Source organism: Prosopis cineraria, unplaced genomic scaffold, assembly GCF_029017545.1.
Source record: "Prosopis cineraria cultivar Desert tree isolate PC_DT_omini unplaced genomic scaffold, ASM2901754v1 PC10, whole genome shotgun sequence".
Lineage (NCBI taxonomy): Eukaryota > Viridiplantae > Streptophyta > Magnoliopsida > Fabales > Fabaceae > Prosopis > Prosopis cineraria.
This window is the reverse complement of record NW_026555341.1, coordinates 23,499,593-23,526,306: the sequence shown is the minus strand read 5'-3', so window position 1 is coordinate 23,526,306 and position 26,714 is coordinate 23,499,593. Positions and strand designations below refer to the sequence as shown.

General features: G+C 31.0%; 1 long non-coding RNA gene across 2 annotated transcripts; it reads left to right on the top strand.

Moving 5' to 3' along the window:
- The first annotated feature begins 22,618 nt into the window (after positions 1-22,618).
- LOC129323051 (uncharacterized) lies at positions 22,619-25,892 on the top strand. 2 transcript variants are annotated; one of them, XR_008596351.1, is made up of 3 exons: positions 22,629-23,187; positions 24,994-25,142; positions 25,221-25,892. It is a non-coding gene; the product is annotated as an uncharacterized LOC129323051 (long non-coding RNA). The 2 variants fall into 2 exon arrangements; XR_008596350.1 differs by having other exon boundaries at positions 22,619-25,142.
- Positions 25,893-26,714: the final 822 nt, after the last annotated feature.

Here is a 26,714-nt window from a genome sequence, read left to right as displayed (position 1 = left end):
GAATCTTTTGACCGGTTCATCTACCACCAAAGTATCCCCCATAAGCATAAGTGTGACACATTTTCAAAACATCCTCAAGTCGAACATCGAGAACACACCTTCTAATCACATTATTACTACACAACCTCCACAAAATAGGTGAATCCCAAATGTAATATCTACTCTCCCTGGCCAATTTCTCTGTAGCATTCCTATTCATTCCACTTGGATACACATTATGCACGATTAAATTAACCAAATCAGAATACCAAGTAGAACTATTACAGGAAATAGCATAAAGAGACTCATCTCTAACTCATCATAAGGAGACTCAAGGGAAGAGTTTACCATGATAGTGTCAAATGGAAGCCTACTCAAGTGATTGGCTACATTGTTGGTAGCTCCATTTCTATCAACAATCTCCAACTTAAATTCTTGAAGTAACAGCATCCATCTCGCAATCTTGGCTTGGTATCTTTCTTCTTCAAGAGGTATTTTAAAGCTACATGGTCAGTGAAACAAATAACTTTAGAGTGAAGCATCAAAAGCACACTTACAAGCATCATTGAATTCAAACTTCATGTCTTTTTGAAGGAGTTGAGACAAGGGATGTGCAATCTTTGAAAAATCATTTATGAATCTTCTACAAAAACCAACATGACCCAAGAAAGATCTCAAGTCCTTGACATTGGATGGATAAGGCAAAGATGGGATAACTTCAATCTTTGCTTTATCAATATCAATGCCTCGGCTAGAGACTAAGTGGCTAAGGACAATACCTTGTTCAACCATAAAATGACATTTCTCAAAATTCAAGACCAAATTCTTTTCAACAAATCTAGCAAGCACTTTATCCAAATTTCTCAAGCAAGAAGAATAAAATTCTCTACGTATAGTGAAATCATCTATGAAAACTTCCATATAATTGTCAATAAAATCACTAAAAATACCAAACATGCATCTTTGGAAAGTACCCAAGGCATTGCACAACCCGAAGGGCATTGTATGAAAATTTCCATACAATACTCAATGAAATCACTAAAAATATCAAACTTACATCTTTAGAAAGTACCCGAGAGATTGCACAACCCGAAGGGCATTTGTCTATAAGCAAAAGTGCCAAATGGACAAATAAAAGTGGTTTTGTACTGATCAAAAGGGTCAATACAAATTTAAAAATAACCACTATAACCATTCAAAAAGAAATAACGTGACTTCCCTCCCAACCTCTCTAACATATGATCAATAAAAGAAAGGAAAAAATGGTCTTTCTTAGTGGAATGATTTAACCTTCTATAATCAATGCACACACGCCAACTATTTTAGACCCTAGTAAGAATCAACTCATTATTTTAATTTTTAACAACCGTTATCCCACTCTTTTTAGACACCACTTGAACTGGGAAAACCCACTCACTGTCACCAATAGGATAAATGATACCTGTACTCAAAAGTTTAGTGACTTTCTTTTTCACCACATCAAGTATAAGAGGATTCAACCTCCTTTGTGGCTGTATAATGGCCTTAGCATTCTCATCTAGCATGATTCTATGAGTACATTTGTGTAGACTAATCATTGGAATGTCTCTTAGTGTTCAAACAATTGCCCTAATGTTCTTCCTAACCATATTAAGCAATAAAGGCTTCTTAATGTAAGAAAATTTAGAAGAAACAATAATAGGAAGTTTATCACCATCTCTTAAGTAAGCATATTTCAAGTGTGAAGGCAATGGCTTAAGGGCCAGTTGTGGAGGCTCCAAGACGCTAAGAGGGATCTTTTTCACTTTTATTTACTTAGCCAAGTCCTAATCCTCCTTACTAGTCTCCTTGGCCACATAACTCAAAGAATTTCCAGCATGCTTGTCAATATAACACTTCTTGGATTTGATTTCATTTTGCATGGGTAAAGCCACGATTTGAGCCTCTTTTTCCCCTATTAAAACACTTAACAAAATCCTCTCCAATGGTGGAGAAGGATCAAGTGCAAAAGAACAAAGAACATGGTCCAAATCTTCATTAACATAAGAGCCCAACTCATTCAAGGTTTTAGGAGTACTGCAGGAAAGATCATCAATGCATTTAGGTGAGCTAGAGCTACCTTGTTTCACAACTTCAAAATCATCATTTAACTCAAAAGAAGATGTATGAGAATGGCTAGAATCAATGCTCAAATTATCAAATTCATCTGAAGAAAGTAAATCACATAAAGAAGTAAGATGACATGAAGCATGCTCTTTAGTGAAATTTTGTGTGTCTTGCTTTATGTCACAAACAACAATGGAATCGGTGGTAATATGCTCATGAGAGTCCAAAATATCATCCTCTTTAAGGCTAGCAAGCATAGAAACTATATCCATACAATTGGCACACACAACATCATTAATGCAAGCACAAGTCATAGATAACAAAGTAGAAAAATGTTTAGCAATAAAAAATCTAATGAATTAGCATGTGAAGAGGATAATGACAATGAAAACTCATCACTAGCATGCTCAATAGAATCCTCGACAATGCTCACACAATGCAAGTTATGATCAACACAAGAATTTTTCATGCTTTTAAAAATATCAAACTCAATCTTATTATCAAGAAATTTCACAGTGAGTTTACCTTCTTTCATGTTGAGAATGGTACTAGATGTCATCATGAACGGTCTCCCAAGAATCAATGTCCCTTGACCTCCTTCTTGCATGTCAAGGACATAAAAGTCAACTGGAAATACCAAGTCCTTCACCTTCACCAAAATAACTTCCAAGAACCCCTTCGGTCTTCTAATGCTCCTATCTGCCAATTGAAGTATGACTCTACAATCTTGAAGTCCTCCCATGTTACCTAAACCATTTGTCACACAAAAAGGGTTACCGTGGATTAATGTTAGCTCCACACGTTCTATATGCACGATAAGGCTCAAGCAACGCTCAATCTACACCGATAAGTGACAATCGTCAATTATTACTCTGGATAACTCCGAATTCTCTAGGTTCTAAGTGTCTAAAATACTCAAATTCCTTTTCTAACAACATCAACCACTCTCACATACTCTAACCATCCTATTACACATTCCAACACACCAAATTCGCTAATCAATGTCCCACATTGTCTCAAAATCCTCAAATTATACTTAGGATTTGTCCAAACCCTTACCAAAAATTCTCAATCACCACAAAACTCATAAACTTAAGGTTAGAAGCTTAATCTAACTCCCCAAGATCTTAAATAAACCAATGGGTTCGGACTAAATCCAAGGGAACCGAAATCAAAGGCCCCATTACCCCAAATGTTCAAATTTTCACACAAAAGAGGGAGAAGAGAGAATGTACAACTTATCTAATGGTGATTCAAGCTCCAAATGAGTAGCCTATGAATCGTGCCCTAACAGACCATAAGCTTTTCTTTGTCGCTCTCTTGGTATCTCTCCATTTCTCTTCTATTTTTGATCTATTTTTCACGTCTGATAAGTGTAAATTTTACACGTGCATCGCAACGCGTCGTCACGCCCGTTGCGGCTCATAGCACAGAAAACTCCACAAAATTTTAAACACCCTTTCGTCCCATGGCCCGCTTGAACCTTGACCTAACCTCTTTTAAGACTATCCAAGGATCCAAAAAAATCATATTAGTCTCTATAAACCTTGTTGAATAATAATTTATCTAAATTAACCAAATTACCCTTAAAAAAACTAATAATTACTAATGAGAAAACTTATGATGCTACACAAAATATTTGATTTATCAAAGTTCAAGTAAATGGTGTTGTTATTCCCACTATCTTCCTCATAGGTTGGAGTATTTAAGTCAATGAAGAGGGAGCACTTTTTTATGGTGAAAACTAAAGTTTCTAAGCTTTTGTTTTTGTCTTTTTCAATGATGTTTAACTGTCCCTTAAAGGAGCTAACTTTTGCACATTTCACCCTCCACTATAATTCAACTCCCGCCAAAAAATTTAGTTATTTTTTTGGTCAAATATTTGTAAAGTAAGAGAAGGAGAAATTCTGAAAAATAATATTATATTAAATATATTTTTTACCTTTTTATTAAGAGTTATTTTTAAAATTTTAATTATAATTATTTTTTATATTTATATTATATTGATATTAATGAGATTAGTAAAAATAATTTATAAATAAAATTAAAAGAAATATATTTTAAATTTTAATATGATAGAGTTAAGATATTAGAAAATTAATATTTTAAAAAAGATGAGAGAGAATTTAGGAAACACGTTTAAGAAAATAGATGAGTCCTGCCACCAAACTGCCTAAAACCTCCTCGTATAAATAAAGGAAATGGGATTTGACAGGGAAGGAGAAAAGAAGAATGAGAATTTTAAAATCACTTGTCCTTGGCAAGAGTGAAAAAGAGTGGAAACATCAAAAGCCGCAAAAATCTTGCACAGAATCTGCATGTGACCTCTGACTCTGAGGTGACCTCGACACTTGACGGTTCAGATTGGTTCTTCTTATTAAATTAAGAAAAAGAACACACCAAACGAGACGAAGAAGAAAAATAGGAGTCGTTTGAAGTTGGAAACTTTTGCAGGTTTGTAAACGACGAGTTGGTTAGTGGTCGTTAATACGTTATCTTCTCCCCCTACTCGTTTCGGATGATTGGTCAAACCACTTCACTCTTTCACTTCTCCCTCCTCTGGTTTTCACGCCACCTCTCTTCATCTTTTCCTTATTACCCCTTCTCTTTTCTCTCTTTTCTCTCTTTCTCATTGTTAACCCTATTCTTCTTCCTTTTAGAAATTACAATTGTGTTAAGTTCTAAAAGCTTAACTGGACCAGAGGGCGTCTCTTATTTCAAAAATCACTTATGGAGATGCTAAAAATTTACCCATCAACAATACCTTTATATTTAAATTCAAAACCTTATATATTAAGGACTAAATTCTTGCTAAGTGAACCAACTATTATATTTCTTTAACTCTTTCACTTTCAAAAATTGTAGTAATATGTTAACTGTGATTTGCACAAATGTCCTTAAATATTGGTTTGTAACTGATTTAATTATAATTTTATTATTATTTATCAACCAATAACTTGTTTAAAAAATTTATTAGAACTGAAAGGAGGATGCTTTATGAGAAAATAAAAAGAAATTACAAATAAAACACTATTTATTATTTTGTAACAGAAAAGCACTATTTATTATTAACAGGGGAAATGAGTGAATGACATAAACTTATTAAAAGAATCAATTAATTTAAATTAAATTATAAATGTTAAATTTTAAAATTCATAAGTTTAATTTTTAATTTTATAAATTTATTGTGATAAATTTATAATTTAATTTTTAAATTTTAATATAGTTAAAAAATATATAAATTTATTTTTATTAAATTTTAAAATATAAATTATAAATTTATTATAATAAATTTATAAAATTAAATGTTAAATTTTTAAATTTTTAAAATTTAGTACTTGCACCTAATTTAGATTAGCTGATGCACCGGGCTCTCTTTCACTCTCGGGAAATAGACGTAGCATTCAAAAGAACACATCACGAGGCAACATGTAAGGGACAAAAAAATTAAATAAGGAGCTGTGAATTTTGTTGAATATCTGACACAACATCAGATACGGCCTTGAATGGTGTCGTCCCTATGCTATGGTTTCTTTCAGCGTGTGGAGCCCAGCTGAACATTTCAGAAACCAAATCACATTAGAATCCATTTTGATTTTGATTTTGATTTTGAACCGCCCAACAAAATTCCAAACCCCATGTGCTCCTTATAAATACACATCATCGAGACATCAACCCCACAGGTGTGTTTTTATTATTATTATTATTGTTGTTATTATTATTTTATACAGCGGATTAATTTCTTTAAAAAAACATAAAGTGGGAAAAAGGCAGAGAATAGGAAAGTAGTATTTCTTTGAAAGTTACAGCTCAGAGCCTGTGTCAAAGCAAAACTTAAATATAAAACTGGTAATTTAAGCTTGAATCAAATCAAACTCACCTGAAAAAATTAAAATTGAGCTTAAAAAAACTAATATTTTTAATATTTGGCCCCAAATATCCAAAAATAGAATAATATTTTTAAAAAATATATAAATATAATAATATTAATTAATTCTTTAAATTTTATGTCATTTCATGTTAAAATATCATATATTTAAATACATTATTATAATTATTTTTAAAAAAATTATATTTTTATACTTTTATTAATTTTAATTAACAAAATATATCAAAATAATATTTAAAATAAATTTTAATATTAATTTTTATATTTTAAGACTCACTTGTTTTTTTAAAAAAAGTTTTCAGTCTTATACATTGTTTGAATATCCAAAAAATATATTTTATATATTTTTATAAAATAAGATAATTAATTTAAAGTAAAAAATTAAATTAAAAATAATTTTAAAAATAAAACTTGGGCATGTAAGAATTCTTGGCTCTACTACTAAATAAATATAATAAATAAAAAATATTCTTGAATAATTATTTGGTTATCGTCCACATCAAATTTGGTTAAAAATTAAGAATAAATTAGATTAGATATCCCTTATATGTAGGGGATAAAAAATATAAAAATTTAAAAAATAATTTCAAAAAATAATGGGACTGTTTAAAAATATTTTTATTTTATTGTTCTGAGAACTGGTGTTCTATAGAATATGTTTTGAGAACAAAAAAATAATGAAAATATGTGTTTTTTTTATTCTCTCTTATTCTCCAGAATAATAATCACAAAACACTTAAAAGTTGTTTTCATTTTTTTGTTCTCTAAAATAATATTTTATTTTTTTATTCTCCAAAGCACTTCTTGAAAACACGTTACCAAACAAATTTTTTTATTCTTTTGTTCTGGAGAACAGAAAACTGTTCCCAAAACAGGTTTCCAAACAGGCCCAATATTTTACTTATAAGTAAATGATTTTGTTTTATATAATATAATGATAACTTTTTTCTCATATTTTAAAAAACGAAAAGTTTAGTTTATCCAAAAGTCATTGAAAACTTTGGATTAATTGAGACAACGATTTTAAGTTAATGGTTTAATCGTGATTGAATTGGGGTCAACTTGATTATCATTAAAATATATAAAATATTAATATATGAACATGATAAGAGCAATATTTAAACAATTAAGACATTTATTTATGAGTAAATAAAATATTCATGAATAAATTATACATAATATAACAAAACGATAACAGAGTTACTTAAATATAAAGTTGATAAGTTGTTTTTTTTCTAAAGAAATTTCAAACATTGATATGCCTGCTATTAAGAGTTTAAATATAGTTTCAGATAATAATGATAATGTCAATCAAGAGAGTCAAGATGAATAGGGAATTAAACAAAATTGATAGCATGATGTTTCAAACTTTATTGTTAAATTTTCATCTTTCTTTGTTAATGAATTATGCAACTATGTACTACTAAACTCTTATTTTCAAGTTGTTTACAAGCTTTATTGTTAGCATGACTTTTACTATTACAGGACGAACTTTTAACAATAATTATTTTAAACTTTTAACATCGGTTATTAAAGAAAAGTTAAAAAATGAGAAGTGAAAAGTAAATTTTTAACGTCGATTAATTAAAAAATTCTTTCAACATTAGTTAATTGAAAAATTCTTTCAACATTGGTTATATGTATAACCGACATTGAAACATTATAAAAAATGATTCAAATTTTTTAAAAATTAGACTTTTAACAATGATTTTTGGAAAACCATTGTTAGAAGTCTTTTTAATTACGGTTATCATATATAACCATTATTAAAAGTAGTTTTAACAATGGTTTTTTTATAATAACTGTTGTTAAAAGATTTTTAACAATGGTTTTTGAAAAACCTTGGTTAAAAATTTATTTTTCAAAAAAATATGTTTTTAATTTTTTATACATCCACAACTGAAAAAATGAAGATTGTATAGATTATAAACAGCTAGCCAGTAGAACCATAATCAATATACAACAAATTACAACTACATTATATATTTGTTCAACTATTAAAAACTATAGAATTATTTTCAATCACTTTAAAAAGTATTCTTAGAGAAGTTGTTAAGCCAAAATATCCTAGATGCCATTGATTTCTTCTTCATTACAAGGCTCCGTATTATCAAAAATTTAAATGATAAAATTAATCATAATAATAATTTAAAGGAATTAAATACAAGAATTTGAATTAAAATAACAAAACCAAATACCTCTTCTAATTTTTTAGTACTTCCAACTTGAATTATCTCATACATATAATAGATAACATAATATTTGCATTTTGTGCTTCCTGATTGCCTACAGCACTAAAATAAATAAAAATTTAAAATTAAATCAAAACATGCAAAGAATAATTAAATATGAAAGTTAGAAGTTCATACTTACATTTGGGTAAATCCATTCCATCGATAATTTTTGTTTGCATTCCTCAAATGTAAGTATATAATATGTTTTAAGTACACTATTATCATTTGTAAATGAAAAAACATTACAAAAGTATAAATATATCTAGAAATAAAATTTTACATAGATAAAAGCCTACTTATTGAAAATCCATGTTAACTCCTTGCTTGGTGTTCTACTTAGAGAACAAAATCAATATATTACACCTTGATTTGGACAAATAACAAAAAGTGATCAATAGTAGCTGTAGTATATAAAATTTTAAATGAGTATTAGATAACACAAATATATACACGCACACTTGAATACACATTCATGAATAAAAAATACTTGCCTATCAATAATTGGTGCTATATAACATGGCATTTTCTTGCCTAACATATGATTCATCACATATGCCATCCTCCTATATGCTATGTTGTGAGCTTTTTGCACAACTTTCGAGCACAAAAATTCAAATGTATTTTGTTTTCCCATTGCACAACGAATATTATAAAGGTACCTATCATTGAAATGAGATGAAAATGTTAGTGGTCTAAAAATAAAATGAACTTAATTAAAAAAGTAGACGAAAAAATTACAAGATTCCCAATTCAGCCCATAATATGTTTAGCTCCTTTAAATTTAGGAGCTCCTTGAGATCTATCTTGTCAAATCCAAAATCATATCCCCTTCCCATAGCCAAAACTCCAGGTGGCATTTTAACAGTAATGCTTTCTTTTATATGTTTGTAAATTTCATGCAATTGTGCCACGAAGGAAAATTTAACAGTATTTTTAAGTTTCTATTAAAACATAAAATAAAAGAGTTATATAAGTAATTAAATAACTCAAAGAAAATAACATAATGTTAACTTATTTTTTTTCACCTCTGGTGATGTTGTATCAATTTTTAACACAAGATTTTTACGCCATAAAATGAAAGAACCTTTTGTTTAGCCTATTGTTGTAAACTCAAAAGTAGGAAATGGTAATTTTACATTATTCTCAGTCTTTCGAACACATGTAATTGTCACCCTAACTTGGTCATCTTTAATCTTCTAATGATGAATTGTGGACCCAAACTTGTATACTTGACCTTCAACAACAACACGTTTTTTTAGATTCTCTAGGTAAAGATAACAAGAAGTTCCTTCATTATCATCTAGTATGAGAGAATTTGGATTAACTAGTGCCAGTGCCATTTCCCCCGGTGGATTATTGTTACCTTTTGTGCTTGGTATCACAGGGGAAGTCTATATGAAATATAGATCTATGTTAAATTAAATTAAACACATGTTTATATTAAATTAAATTAAATAGTACAAACTTGAAGTGAATGATTAACTCCCAGAACTGTCATGTTAGTGACCATAGATTTCATCTCTTCACAAAGTTGGGCCATCATATCTTCCCGAACGATTCATGAAACTCTCGCTCAACCTCTTATCAAACCTCAACTTGAACCTTTTGTCGAATCTCAGCTCAAGTAACTTCCCCAGTTAATACCTTGAGAGCAAATTCATACTCTTGCAAGCCATTAAAAGCTTTTTTCAATCTACAATAAGGGTGGTACCAAATAAGAAATCTCCTATGACTAAGGTAGACTATCTTCTTTCCATGCTTTAAATGTTGAAAATGTGTTCCTTCTTCAAAAATAGGACATGCTTTATGGCCCTTAACACCGTACTCGAACAAGTTTTTATATGCAGGAAATTCATTTATCATGCAAAAAATCATGGCACATAGCTTAAGAGAGTATTGTCGGTAAGCATTAAATACATCAACGCCTTCCTCCCACATCATCTTCAAATCCTCAATTAAAGGTATCAAGTACACATCGATATCGATTTCAGGTTGTTTTGGTCCTGAGATGATCATGGTCAACATGATATACTTGCATTTCATACATAACCAAGGAGGTAGATTGTAAATCACCAGAAGAATTGACCACACACTATGTGTACTGCTAAGATTACTGAAAGGGTTAAATCTATCTATACAAAGTCCAAGTCAAAGATTTTTGGGCTCACTATTAAAATCAAGAAACTTTTGATCTATCATCTTCCATTAAAGAGAATCAACTGGGTGCCAAAATTTACCATCACATATTCTATCATAAAAATGCCATTTCAAATTCTTTGCTTCCGTGACATTAGAAAACAAACGTCCAAATCATGGTATTATTGGAATATACCACAACCCATTTGAAGGTGAGCCTTTAGTGGTCTCATTAATATCACCATCGATGCCCTTCTTTAATTTGTATCATGATACCCCCCACATTTCGAACGTTTATGTATTCCTTCATACTCTTTTCTATACAACACACAAACATTAGGACAAGCATGTATCCTTTTATATTGCATACTCATTGGGCACAAGATTTTCTTGGCCTTGTAATGATGATTAAGAAGCGTATTACCATCCGGAAACATATCTACCAACAATTCAAGCAACTAAGTAAAACTTACATCAGTCCACCCATATCTTGTCTTCAAGTTGACCAAACTCAACACACCAATTAATCGTGTATACTTTTTACACCTTGGATATAAAAGGCTTCTCTACATCACTTTGTAATCTCTCAAATGTATGCGCTTGTGTAAAGGACTTCATTCTAATATCACGAATCATATCCTCTATTCTATCGTCCTAGGCATTCTCACTTACTTCTTTCTTTTGGGATATAGAAGTCAATCCTTCAGTTTCACTTTGCCATATTCATTTCTTATACCTCAAATTTATCCCATTACAAAGCAAATACTCTCTTATTTTATCAATACCCAGTCGACTCCCATTTAAACATTTCATACATGGATAAAAATACCATCCATTTTTACTACGAGCATTTCTTTTAGTGAATTCAAGAAAATATTCCACCCCATTCTCATATTCTTCACTTGTTCTTCTAGTATTCATCCAACTGTGATCCCTTATTTTAACTACCTAATTAATCAACATAAATAATACTATATTTAAAATTTTTTAACTTAATTTAAAAAATTTTGACAAAGTTTTCCTTTAAAATAGGACCTTCCAAATTTTCAATAAAAATAAAATTTAACTCAGATTTCAACAACAATAATTAAGTTCAACTCAAACTCACAAGCCATCATTACTATATTATATATATAAATTTTGTAAATATTATAAAATTTTTGTAGAGTTATTCCTTAAAATAGGACCTACAAAAAATTCAACAGTCAAGCTTAACTCAAATCTCAAGCAATTTGAAAATTTCAGTAAATCTAAACAAAATCACACATAGAATAATTTTTTTAAATAGGTATAAATTCTATTATACCATCCATCAACACTCATTTCATAAAAATCATTATGACAAATTAAACATATAAATAAGTACAAATTATATTCCTTTATCCAACATAACATTCATCACAATAATTTTAATTCCTCCACACAAAAACATTTTAAACATAAAATGAATTATATTAAGTATAAAAAATTAAAAACAACAAAAAAAATCATATATATATATATATATATATAAAAGCAGTCAATAGCAACAAAAAAAAAAAGAAAAATTTTCATACAACAAAGAAAAAATACAAAAAAAGGAAGCTACTTGAAATCTTTGGAGAAGGAAAATGCAACCCAAAAGATCAAGTTTAAACAATAACCAACAATGGAGAAAGAGGAAGAAGAAAGCACATGCTAAAACAAAGATTCATTGACAATGAAAGACAATAAAAGGAAGATTAATGAAAATGGATATACCAAATCAAAGAATAAATTTGACCCACAAAGAGAAATGAAGAAACTAACCCAAAAGCTTGAAACCCACAAAAATGATGAAGATTTGAGGAAATAACGACTGCAGACAATGATGACGGTAGTGGCAGTAAAGGCGCGGGGCTTCAATGGCACAGCTTGAGGCTTCGACGATGGGGAGTGATGGTTGGGGAGTGATGCACAAAAGAGGGAAATAAGAAATTGAAAGACGAAATGGAGGAAATAGGAACAAATCAATGCGCGAGCTGATAAATGAAAACACTTTCAACATTGGTTATCATTAAAACTGACGTTGAAAGTGTAGCATTATTTTTGAAAAAAAAATTTGTATATATGTCGTATATACTTTTGAAGTCAATTCTCAGTAGAATTGATGTTGAAAGTGTAGCATTATTTTTTTAATTTTTTTTTAACGTCAGTTTCTTTTGAAACCAATGTTTAAAAAAATCATTTTCCACATCGGTTTTCAAGAAAACCGACATGGAAAATGTTATTGACATTGGTTACATGATAACCGACGTCAAAAGTCCCCTTCACATCTTCAAAGTATTTAACATATTTAAAATTTGGCCACCACCTTATTTATCACAATGGTTAATTATATAACTGATGTTAAAAGGCGATGTCAAAATTATTTTTTCTAGTAGTGTTTGTTGTTAAATTAAGTAATTAACTTTTCAAATTTTGTTATTAATATTGATGTAATTTTTATGATTTATCACATGTATTTTACTATTTTAAAGTGCGTTGTTGTGTTTATATTGTTTGAAAAGTATTAATTTTTAAATTAAAAATTGAAATCATTTAAAAAAGACAAAAATATTTTTTAAAAATTTTGGGCACTCAGCCTCGCCCAAATAAACTTGAAACTTGAAACTTGAAAGCGTTAGGGTTGGATTTATTTATATAAGTTTTTCTAAAGAGTAAGATATTTTAAGCTCGATCCGAATAAGCATAACCCGTCCAAATTACCGGCTCTACTTAAATGCCTCATGGAACTATCAATATCAATAAGCAATGATACAAGTTTTGGTTGGAAAAAAAAAACAAAAAAGGCAATGATACAAGAAATAATATTGTATGATTTAAAAACAACCCTTGCAGCTGTGGCTTGTGCTCTAAAAACAACCTCTTTTTTTAGCAAGTGCACTTGGTTTTAAGAAATCTTTCTAACCCCTATTAATTTAAATTGAATCAGGTTAGATTACAATAATGACAAGTTTTTCAAACAGATATACAAATGTGTATTTCCTCTAAAATGATGTGAGAGGATAAACTGCTAAGGAAGGAATTAAAGCTAGTAGCCATTCCCTCCAAAATTGGTTAGCCAAGCTGTTTCATTTTTTCTCGTGTGCTTTCTCCAATGGCTATTTATGGTAATAAATACATCTACCAATATATTGGACAAAAGGAACTCAATTACTTTGAAATGTTGGAAAAAATTGATAGTGATTTTGATGACAAATGTGTCCAAGGACATTGTCCATAAAAATTATTCAGTCACACAGATTGAATGCCACAACTCTTCAAAATTTGCTAGTGCAAAAAAAAAAAAGCTTATTTAAAAAAAACTAGATGAAAATGGCCTTCTAATATAGTTCTATAACCAGTTTAAATACAAGCTATTTAGAAAGTCAAAGTTTTTCCAATTCTATAATGCAACGTCATCATTACACTTCCAAGACATTAACCATACAAATCACTTTATCATGGTAATTAAGAGTAAACCAATCTTGATTAACACTTACCATGATAGAAAATGATAAAACTTATTTAATAAAAAATATTTAAAAAGTTGGAATCCCAAGTTTAACAAATCATTTCAAAAGTCCTTTAAGCTCCAAAAACACTTTAAATAAGATATTAAAGGGGATTAGAAGCATAGAAAGCAGATAGGGGAGGTTAACTATTGATAACAGAGGTAAAAATATCATTTATCAACGTTTAGGCATGTCTATCATGGCATAATAAGCATCCATCAAGGCCAACGACATAGAAAGCATCTGCTTAGGTGAAGCGCACCATGCATCATGGTCATTACTCTCTGTGACATGCACTGCGATGCATCCCGCTAAACTATGACACCAAACTTGCTATCATAGCAACACTAAAAATCAATTTTCGAAGTGCGTCGTTTATCCATCTAATATCCAATTGGGGTGGTTCAAAACTTCACACATAGCTTATTCATCTACTTAGCTAATGGCATTGCTTGTACACTAAAACAATATCTCATCTAAACATTGGACACCCTAACACAAAACAACCTCTTTTCCTTATAAAACACATCCAAGAATGTCCATTTCTCCAAGTGCCATTAGCCTTATTTAAAGCTTGAACCACAATCAATAGATCAAAATATACATAATTGAACAATTATATGCACATGCAAACATTCAAAACATAATATGACCATACAAAATCCCATACTTATCTAAAAAGGAGCACAATTCATCAATATCATTTAAAATCCTTCAAATGACCCATTGACCATACAATCCATTCAAAAATCATCACAATAACACTTGCACTAGTGTTTTAGCATCAAAATAAAATTTCATCACGACCATAGACATGTATAGCCAAAAATACTCATAATGCGAATAAATCCAATCATAATGTAAGCAAAGGAATTAAAAGTTCCTCGTTGGAAATTATATATATATAGATAAAATACAAAAAGTAGTGTTTGTACTCCTTGCCCTTTGTGGCTTCTATAGGATAGACTGGCACCTAAGAGTAAGGTGAATTAGATGACACTTAAAAAATTTTAAAAACTTAAAAGAGTGAAATGCTTTAGTATGAAGGAAGAAGATGAGACACATAAGATTTATACTAGTTTAGCTCCAAACTTGACCTACGTCCAGCCCTTAAGATCACACTTGAGACTTTCAACTAAATTCACAAGCTTTAATGGGTGCTTGTCACCACAATACAACTCACAATACTTAACTTATTTTGAATCAACTAACAAACCTTACTACAACAACAAGTTGTTACAACCACTTGAAAAATATCTTTTCAAGATTTTAGATGAATGAAATAAACTTTCACAGAGAGACTCTCTTAAAGGGTAGATAAATTACAGTTGAAAGCTTATAAAATTGTGAGAGCTTTTTCACAATTTTTTTCAAGAATAATTAATGAATGCAAGATGTTAAAGAAAAATTTGAAAGCTTTTTGAATGTTCAGATAGAGATAAATTTGCTCAAGAATCAAAAGTTCTATTTCAAACATAAATTGTATCACACATATAGTTTTGATAGTTGTAAGATTGTTGGAATAATGTTTCTATCTATTGGTGTTATTAAGATTGTTGGAATAATGTTTCTATCTATTGGTGTTATTTCTTGTGAGTGACCTATTGAATCATGCATGAAAGTACACTCAACTTGTTCTAGATATGTGTATGTGATAATTCACGCATGAACCTTATGATCTCTCAAGCATAGTTGAGTGTATGTGAAAATGTACTCAATTTTGTGTACTAGATCTTGCGAGTAAACCTTCAGCTCTCACGCGTGGTTTAAGATATGTGAAACCGTCATCATTTCTATGTGACAAATCTTGCATGAAACTACTATGCTATCACGCGTGAAATTTCTTACAAAAAGTGAAGCTCATATCTATGTGATAGAACTCACGTGAATCCTCTTTGTTCTCACACGTGAAATGGCTAGCAGAATGCAAAGCTAATTCTTGTGAATAAAACTCGCGTGAAAGCAGAAGACTATCACACGTAAAATAACCATATCCAGACTTAGTCTAATCAAGAAGACACATATGTGAATCTTATCCTTATTCATGTGTGAAATAGCAGTCAGTAAGGCACAAACCAGTTTGGGTACATTTCATGTGTGGAAATGCAATGTACTCAAGCAAGAATATACATGATTAAGAGATAAGATCACATGAATCACAGATCATATATTTGAATAAGGTAAACTCAGCTTGAGGTGACTTAAGACTCAATATAACAATATGTGATTATGTAACAAGTGATAAATCACACGTAGCTACCATCAATCCTCACATGTGAAATAGCCTTTAACACAATGTAATGAAACACAGTTACAAAAAATTGTGTGGAAAATAATGGTTCTCATGTATGATTTTACATACAAAAGTAAGGCTTAAATTATCACATAACACAAGTGATAAATCATGCGTGAATCACTTCCTGACTCTTACATGATTCATTAATCAATGTGCCCAACTTGCAGATTCTCATGAGTGACCAAGTAGAATCACGCATGATGTTGCGGCCCATACTAAAATCAGCGACAATAATTTTTAACATGCTAGAAAGACATCACTTGCAAGCTTGAATATGCTTAAATGAGTCTTAATGCATATAAATGAGACATATGATGCATTCATTTTAATGATTATGAAAAGTGATTAACCTCTTAAAGTTTTCACATTGAATCTAAGAGAATTTAAATAATTTATCTTACAGATCTTTACCTTCTCTTGATTATTCATGCTCTTGAGTTTTTTTTCAATCCATGATTCTCTATATCTGCACACAAAATAAATATCTCTTATCTTAATTTTATAATCATCAAAACATATGATCCAATAGCTTCTCCTTTGCCCTTAACAGAGCCTTCACTTGTATAATAATGACCATAGGGGTGAGAATAACATCTAGGCAATCAAATAATCAAATATATTTACAAGCAATATGAAAAGTAAGTGAGCATATAAAATAAACCAAAAAAATAAATTAATCATATTCATACAACAAATGTAATCATGCATGATCATAACGCCTCCCTTATATCCTTTTGATACTTTTGACTAAATTAGTAGGTTAGCAATACAATTAGGACCAAGTCTATATGATTAGATTAACCCAAGCTTATTAATTGTGAGAGGTGACTTAGCCAAAAGCTTTACACTCACTCTTGGGATGTCATATTCCTTGACCCACACCCTTGTAGGTGATAATGGGGCTACCTTTATAATAAATCGAATACCAAGACATCTCATGGTGTTAGTAGGTACCATATGGATTTAATAACCCCTCAGGGTGAAGTCCCACACTCTAAAAACATGATAATGCAATATAACAAGATACAATTCAATATGCATCATCTCAACACACATTTGAACATATACATTATCAACACATAATGATTAACATGATCAACCTTGACTTAATGTTTTCTACAAATCATTTTTGCAAAAATTTAAATACATTTATCTTTCTAAATTCATTTCCCATTTCACATAATTTTTTAAAATAAATAATACATTTCTATATATCAAAATAACACATGTAGTTTTCATAAAACTCATAAACAATCTAAAAAAAAAGTAAAAAGTAAAAAGATAAAATTATCTAGTTATCCCAACTCTTTTGTTATCAAAAAAGGTTTCCTATGGATTTATACTCTCCCCAAGCCTCGTCTCACGCAAAGAGTATCTAAACGTCAATCTACAGTTACATATATTAATATAGTAATTATATATATATATATATATATATATTTATATTTATATATTCCTAGCTAGCATTAGCTAGCCCAAGTTCATATGCATTGGCATATCCACAACCCAAGCTCCCACAACTACCTATTATCTTCATTTAACTTCCATTAAGCTAAATAATTCCATTTCACAACTCCCATTTCCAATAATCAATTTCATGGCTAAGGTTCATCCAAACATGAGAACTCAAACATATAACTCCATAAAAACACCAACCCATAGTTTAGGAACATTAAAAGCCCCCAATGACTCCATCAAAGCCAATGGGTTTGGACCCAGCACCTTATAGCATGAAATCATCCTCCCTTAATGCAAAACCTGGAAGAAAATCATATAGAAAGAGGGAAAGGGAAGGTAAGAAGCTTACCCAAATGATATGAGCTCCAAACAAACACCCCAAGGATGTTTCTTGTGTGCCCTAACAGACTAGAAGCATATCTCTTTCATTTTCTCCCTTTTCCCTTCTTCAATCTTAGCCATGATTGCCTATGATTTAAATCAAATTTTGCACTTCTGTCACAATGGACGATACAGGTAGAATCCTAAAATTTAAGTTAAGGATTAGTTAAACTAATTGAGAAGTTTAATTAATTAATTAGGGTAATTAAGACTTAATTATAGTGTTTGTATGGCCATTTAGGTCCATTGGATCCCATATAAGGTTTACAATAGGGCCTAAGAAGCCATTAGAATGTTCGGGCTCAAATTATTGGGATTTAGTAGAGTTTCCATTTTTGGCAATCTGCGATAGTGAACACGATAAAATTTAAAATTCTAGAGATGCCTTTAGATAGTAAAACAGAAAGAAATTTTAAGAGAGGGGTTAAGAGCAAGTAGGAGTTCTCTAATAGGGTTGCTTTGTGGCTTCCATTACGAGTAGTTTAAGGCTTTCAAATCAATGGGTAAGCTTCCTTTTCCACTTCTCCTACCTCTCTATGCATTTTTCTCAATGTTTGGATTTTTGGAGTTGCTGTCTAAATTTATAACTGAGTTCTACTCATTCTAATGACTCTAATGGGGTCTAAGGGTGTTGTTTCAAGCTTTTAGTCATTATTCTATGCTAATGACAGTGTGTAATGACTGTTAATTATGGGTTTAAGCTTAACCCTAATGCTAAGTAAAACTATTTTATGTTAGTGTAGTTGGTTAACAATGTTTATAATTTATAAAGCTTAATGAGGGTTAAATAAACTAATGGAAGTGAGAAATGGGGTGAATCTTAGTTAATCACGCTTATTGAGGGATTAAATCCTTAATTATCATTAACCTTAATGATAATTAGTCATTAATGTTGTTTTTTAATTATTATTATAGATTGATTATTATTGGAGTTTATTGCCATGGGAAGCTCCCTCAGAAATCTAAACTATATTCTTAAGGTGATAGCCTAAGGGTTAAGATAAATGGGAGTTTAATTTTAGCATATGATTGTGTTTGCGACTTACTAGTAGCATCTTGTTGGCATGAAATATGTACCCATGAGTTGAGCATGATTATTTGCATATATGATTTGGTGTCATGAAGATGTGATTCTTGAGCATGTTGGAATGAAATTATGATTGGCAAAAAATATGTATTATGTGATAACATAATTCTTGTGCATCTTGGGTATGGCTTGATGAATTGAGTTTGAGCATGTGATGAATTGAATGGTTTAAGTTCATGATTTTGTTGAACATGACTTGATATGGTTAAAGTTATGCCATTACATATGCATGGAACTTATATGATCATGGATGAAGTGGCATCCATTGAGAGTTGCACGTAGTGGCTGTCATATATTTTGTTAATTTTCAAAACACTACAAAGATTTTCAACTATCTTTTATTAATTTTTCAAGGGATATCAAAAAATCATAAGTGATTGGCTTACAATTCACAACTGACTCTTGCAAATTTCTCACTAATATTACAAATAATCACAAATATATCTTGTAGTTTTTACAAGTGATCTGTTTACATATTGATAGTAAAAAAAATCACAGGTGATTGGTTTGTAATTCACAATTAACTCTCATAAATTACCAACTAATATTACAAATAATCTCAAGTGTATTTACTTAATTTTTTAAATAATTTATTTGTATATTGACAGCAAAAAATTGAGATCCACAGCTGACTCTCATAAATTTTTGACTGACATATAAATAATCCCGAGTGTATTTAGTATATTTCCCAACTGACTACCCGAAATTTTTTATTGCAAATAAGGATCATAGTATATTATTGGAATTTTAATAATTTATGATCTATAATTGTCATTAATATCCTTATGGGGTCCCTGATGGTCATTTTTCCTAAAAGTTTTTTGTCCTTATATTTATTGTGCTTATATTGATGTTAGAATAATTAATGCTCTTTTTTTCAATTGCACCCCTCATATATTTATTGTCATTTAAATTTTCAAACAACAATTTATTATAGTTATAAATTTTAGAGAAAGGTAAAATTAGAAAGTTATTTTTTTTAACAAGTTCAGGTTATAACTAATATTTTTGAGTAAACATGAACTTAATTAATTTAACCTCATATTAAAGATAGAGTAGAGTAAATATTTGAAAACCAGATTATACTTTAAATTTTGATGTTAACAAGCCTTAGCGAACATTTGATTTATCTTTATTTAGTAGCTACAATCATCTCTTGTCAATAGAATGGGGTATCTAGAGTAAGAGAAGGAAGATCTCTGAATACTCAATTTGCTTAATCTCTAATTTTTTTTTTTTTAAGAATTCAATCTTACAGACATTTAGCTAGAGAAAAAAGAAAAGCAATATTTTTTTTCCTTATTTCCACAATTCTTGTATTCGCTCTTCCATTTCATGGATCCTTGCTTGTAGTGTCGGTTATCAACTTCCCCTTGAAGATTTGTACATTATCCGTAATGGGGGACTCCATATTCCAGCAATTGAAAAGCAAAGTTGCGTTACCAATTCAGATATCTTCTTCTTGCTTCAAATTTTCCCTCAATTTAATTTTTTGCTTTTATGGGTTTTCCATCTCCCAATACCCCTAGTTCCAGTTGTCTTGATCTGGAATTTTAATTTCTTTATGATTATTTATTTATTTGTTTTCCTTTTTAATATAATTTATTTTTATTGGAAACAAAAAGATAGGGCAGAGTGCTCGAATTGCATAAGGAAAAGAGGGGGGGAGGGTAAATCACAATTAGGGACTTCCTGAGGTCATTCATTATAATTAAAAACTTTAAATTATTAAAATTTTAATAATAAATCATGATCCTTATTTAAAATTAAAAATATATACAAGTTTTTAAAATTACCCTCCACCTAAAAATAAAGAAACGAAACTGCTGAAATTACTATCATATAATAAGAATATTGTTAATCAAAGTTGAAAAATGAAGGAGTGATAGTTGTGATGGATTGTTTTCTAGTAGAAACTAAAATTCACTTGGGAGAATCACATTCAACCCCCCTCACTTTTCAAGGAATTAATCATAAATAAGGATCAATAACAAGTCTCATTAAAAAAAAACAAGTTATATTTTTATTTTAATAATAATCCGTTTCACATTGATCCTTATCTATAATTAATTCTCTTAAGGGGAGTTGGATGTGATTTTTTAATTTATTTTTAAAATTTTTCAAGTGCATTTGTAAATATATAATAATTACTTAAAAATTTACTAAAGTTTGCTTTTGAGTGATATTTTCAACTATTGGTATTTTTTTTAATTTTAAATAAGGATTATAATTCATTATTTGAGATTTTCATAATTTAGAGTTTTTAATTGTAATTAATCATCTTAAGGTGTCCTAATTGTCATTTTATCGGGAAAAAAAGACATACTCTCTTTATTAAAAATATAAGATATTTTTTGAAGAGTTAGATGTTTAAAAATATAAAATATTTTTAATTTTTGAGATATAATTATTAATTTTTTTAAAATATTTTTATTAATGAATGACTTTATATTATTGTAAATGTTTAATAAAAATAAATATAAAAAATAAAATTAATATAAAAATATATAATTATTTTATTGAGCGACGAGGTTTTAATATTTTTCAACGAGGGAGTATCTGTTTGCTTCCAAGCGGGAGCGCAGGACAGCCGCGCGCCGAATCGGTCGAAAGGCTGCCTCCTGCCTGATATGGACAATCACTACCAAATATCGTTCTGACACTTGACACTCCACCGTCTCTTTTTAATAAAACTTGCACTCGCATCTATGTTTTTCCCACTCTGAGTCTCCTAATTTCATAAATGATTCATCATTTATTTATTATTTATACTAGTTTCGTAATTCATTCAGGCAGTCGAAGACAAGCAGTGTGCCTAACTGAAAGAAAGCATACCGGTAAGTAGTCTTAATTAAAATTGTTAGGATACACTAATGGCAAGAATCCCGCTTTATATACATACATACAAACATATATATATATATATATATATATATATATTTCAATTTTCACACCCATGCCTTGCACGTAAAATAAAAACTTCAAATCAAGGCTTGTCGTTTTCCATGCACAACGTCTCGTTTTCTTTTTTAGGGAAAACAAAAGATTATATTATAGAAAAAAAGATTAAAATTAAGGTTAAATTCTGTAAGCTATACTGAGAAACTAAAAATATGAAAAGGAATATTCACCGGTTGTAACTTGGACACTAAAATGCTGAAAATTAGCGAGTGAAGAGTTATATGTGCAGCAAAAACGTTGTTGTTAATTGGAGCTCATGGATAGTATATAGACCATGTGTTCATAATGAGCTTTTTCCTGAAGCAAATAAGATGTAGTGGAGAGGAGTTGATATTGTAACTATTGTTAGAGTTGGGAATAAGGACTGGACTTGACAGGTTGTCCGTTTAAGACTATTTTAATAAGGGTTTGGACTTGAAAATTTGGTATTTTTTGGAATAACTGGGCTTCAAAGCCCGGCCCTTTTAAATCCTAAAAAAAGGGGCTTGGGCCCGGGCGGCCCGTGAAGCCCGTTTTACTTTTTTTTTAGCTTTTATATTATGGCTGAATTGGGTTTGAGAATTGGGTTTGAAAGTCCAACCCAATTCCTTCCAAAGAAACCCTACAACGCAGGCAGCCAGGCACATAGCAGTTAGCATACCACCACCATGCAGGCACGCAGCAGACCAGCAGTCTCTCACTCTCAGAATTGTCTCTCCCTCTCAGCCTCTCATCTCATCTCAAACTCTCAGGCTCTCACTCTCAGCTCCTTCTATCGTCTCTTAGCCTCTCAATCTTATCTCAATCTCAGTCCTAGAGCTCCTTTGTACCGTAGTCCGCAGTCACAGTCTCGTTTCCTGACTTAGTCTCAATCTCAGTCTCGAGCTCATCTCCACTGCAATCACAATCTCGCTACTCGCCTCTCAGTCTCGAGCTCGTCTCTGCCATAATCAGTCACAGTCTTGAAATCTTCTCTGCCATAGTCCTCAATCACAATCTCACCTCTCGCCTCTCAGTCTCAGTCTCAAAGTCTTGAGCTCGTTGGTGCCTCACAATCTTAGTCTCAAGCTCGTTCTGCCGTGGTCTCCTCTCCCTCTCGCCTCTCAGTTTCAGTCTCACAGTCTCAATGTCAACTCAGCCTCATAGTTACAGTCTCGCCGTGGTCTCCTCCTCCTCTCGCCTTTCAGGTTTGCCTCCTTTATCTTGATCTACTTCTAGTTATTTAGTGTTGGTTGCTGCTCTGATTGTCTTTCGATTTGGTATTGTTGATTTCTGGTTTTTGATTATTTATGGTCTCAATTCTAATTGTTGATTCTTGGTTTTTGATCCTCTGCCTCCTCTATCTTGATATGCTTTGAATGTTGTTAGTTTATTTTTAATTTTGATTATATGATTTTATTTCTGATCCTGATAAATTAGGCCTTGTAATACTATTCTGTTATTTTATTTTTAGTTTTGATTGTATGATTTATGCTTGTTTGTAGTATGTCATCATCTAGTGCCAAAAGTAATGAAACTAGTAAGAAGTTAGTTGAGGAGGAAAGTAATAAAGAATCAACTCCCACCTAATTTACTACATTCAACAAGAAACCACCTAAGAAAGCTAAAAGTTATACTTCAGATGTTTGGAAGTCCTTTTCTAAAGTGGTTAATGAAGAGGGAGCAACAAAAGCAAAGTGTAATGGTTGTGGCACTTTGCTAGCTAGTAGTGGAAATCATGGCACTTCACATCTAAATCGACATGTTAAACAGTGTGTAGCTCTTCCAAAGTTTCATAATATAGGCTTAATGATGTTAGATAATGAAGGCAATGTTAGGCCTAGACAAATTAATAATCCACGTATTCGGGAGTTGTTGGGATGTTGATTGTTGAACATGATTTGCCATATTCCTTTATTGAATTTCCTCTTTTAAGACAGCTGCTTAAGGAATGTAATCCTGATGTTAAGATTATGAGTAGGAAAACTGCTGTGTCAGATGTTAGGAGATTTTATGAGCTCCAAAAAGAGAAGTTGAAAGTGATTTTATCAAAGAGTCCTAGCAAAATTTGTTTGACCTCTAATTGTTGGACTGTTGTAACATTCGAAGGTTATATTTGCTTGACAGCACATTTTGTGGATGAAAATTAGAAACTTAATAGTAGAATACTTTTTTTTTGTAAGATGGAACCTCCACATTCTAGACATAAATTAGCTAGCAAAGTTTTTGATAGCTTGTGTGAGTGGGGGATTGAAAAGAAAGTTTTTACAATTACTTTAGACAATGTATTTGTAAATAATTGTATGGCTGAAATCTTGAAAGAAATGTTGGTTTTGCAAAATAACTTGATTTGTGATGGGAAATTTTTTCATGTGAGGTGTTGTGCACATATCTTGAACTTGATAGTTCAAGAAGGTTTAAAGGTAACAAATGTTGCGATAAATAAAATTCGAGAAAGCATTAAATATGTTAAGATGTTAGAGTCCAAGATGAAGACTTTCAGGCAATGCATTCAGCAAGTTGGTGGCATTGACACCTCAATAGGATTGTGATTAGATGTGCCTACCAGATGGAATTCCACCTATGATATGCTTGATAGTGGAATTAGATATAAAAGAGCTTTTGTTTGCATGTCTTGTCGTGACACTAGTTTTAAACACTGCCTGTCGAATGAAGAATGGAGGAGAGCAGAGGAAATGAGCACTTTCTTACAGCCATTTGCAATCATTACAACTTTGATTTCTAGCACATCCTATCCTACCTCAAATATGTATATTGGGCAAATATCAAAAATTGATATTTTGTTAAATGAAGCCATTGGCAATCGTGATCTTGTGATTTCTAGTATGGCAATTAAAATGAAGGAGAAATTTGACAAGTATTGGAGTGACTATAGTGTAATCCTTTCTATTGAAAGTGTTTTTGATCCACGAGCAAAGCTTGAAGTGATTAAGTATTTTTATTCACTGATTGATCCTGTAAATTACTTCATGAAAGTTAATAATATCAAGCAGAAGTTGTATTGTATGTTTGATCAATATAAAGAAATGGGTGGATCTCACTAAGTTCAACTCCAACACAAAGTCAACCAAGCTCAAGCACTAGTGGAAGGATGTTAGAGAAGAAGAGGGAACCAACCATGTCTTGGACTCAAGCTTATGGTGTAAGTTTTTATATCATTATTGTTAGTTTATAAATTGTAATTTCTTATTTGATACATTTGGATTTTTTTTATATGCAGGACTTCCTTAATTTCGAGAGTAGGGATACTTCTTCCATTAAAAAATCTAAATTAGATTACTATTTGGAAAAAGCTTCGCTTGATAGTCACCAGTTGCCAGAGTTAGATGTGTTGCATTGGTGGAAGACTAATCAACAATGATTTCCCAATCTTTCAAGGATGGTATGTGATGTTCTGAGTATTCCGATCACCACAGTAACTAGTGAATTGGAATTTAGCATCGGCTCCCGTGTTCTCACAAAGTATCGTTGCCACCTCCTTCCGGATAATGTGCAAGCATTGATTTGTACCCGCAATTGGTTGAATGGTTTTGTGCCATTTTATAGTAATTTTTATATTTTATCTTGTGATATATGTATAGATATATATTTGATAATGACACAATTTAATTGTTAATTATTATAGGTGATGTTGATGAAGAAGCTATAGAGATAGTTGATATTGAGCCTCCACCTCCACCTTCCACAAGTGGACCTACATCTGAGGGTTCCAATATTTTATTTGTGGATGATGATGAGGGGGATCTTGATTAGGATTGATGATAATGTTTGTCTTCATCTTATTTGGACTTTTAAATTTTTTGTTTATGTTTTAAATTATGTGAGACTTTGGTTGGATGTATGTTGAATTTTAAAATATTTTAAGTAAATTTTAATGTTGAATTTTATTTTATTTTATTCCTATCAAGGCTTATGGGCCCGGCCCTAAGCCCTTTGAATTAAAGCCGGACTTTAATCTTAGGATAAAATTAGAGTAATCGAGCTTTAGGGCCTAGACTCATAAGGGCTGAGCCCATATGAGCTAAGCCCGCCCGTTTATCAACTCTAATTATTATACTAGTTTTTGATCCACTAAAGTGTAGCTCTAAAGCATAAGAGATAATGATGAGTCCTCTTCTTTATAGTAATGGTGTGCAGACAATCAGAATTCCATTGTACTGGGCTCGGCCCGCCCATTTATCAACTCTAATTATTGTACTAGTTTTTGATCTACCAAAGTGCAGCTCTAAAGCATAAGAGATAATGATGAGTCCTCTTCCTTATAGTAATGGTATGCAGACAATCAGAATTCCATTGTACTAGATTTTGCCAGATTCTTTGTTTCTACCTTCTTCATCCATATGCTCCAACCTGATATGTAATTCCATGGATATGAAGTGTTGAAAGGAGGATAACAAGAAGTCACTGGAAGGTTAGCGTTCTATTGGCAGATGTTGTCTAGAAAAACACGTTCACCCTGAAATTCTTTTATTAGTCTCATGGGACTTATAACATTGCTATTATGGACTGCAAGATTTCTTGATTTTCAAAGTAAGTTGAGACACACAATTGTAAATGAGAAGGTTTATATCAATTAAACACGCACATTTGGTTTTCTGCAAGAAATCGTCAAGTTAATGCCTGGTTTTAGTATAAGCAGATAATTTCTCAGTTTTGATTATTTTTAACAGGAAACTAAATACGTTGTTCAGAAAAAAGTATTGTAGTTGTAAAT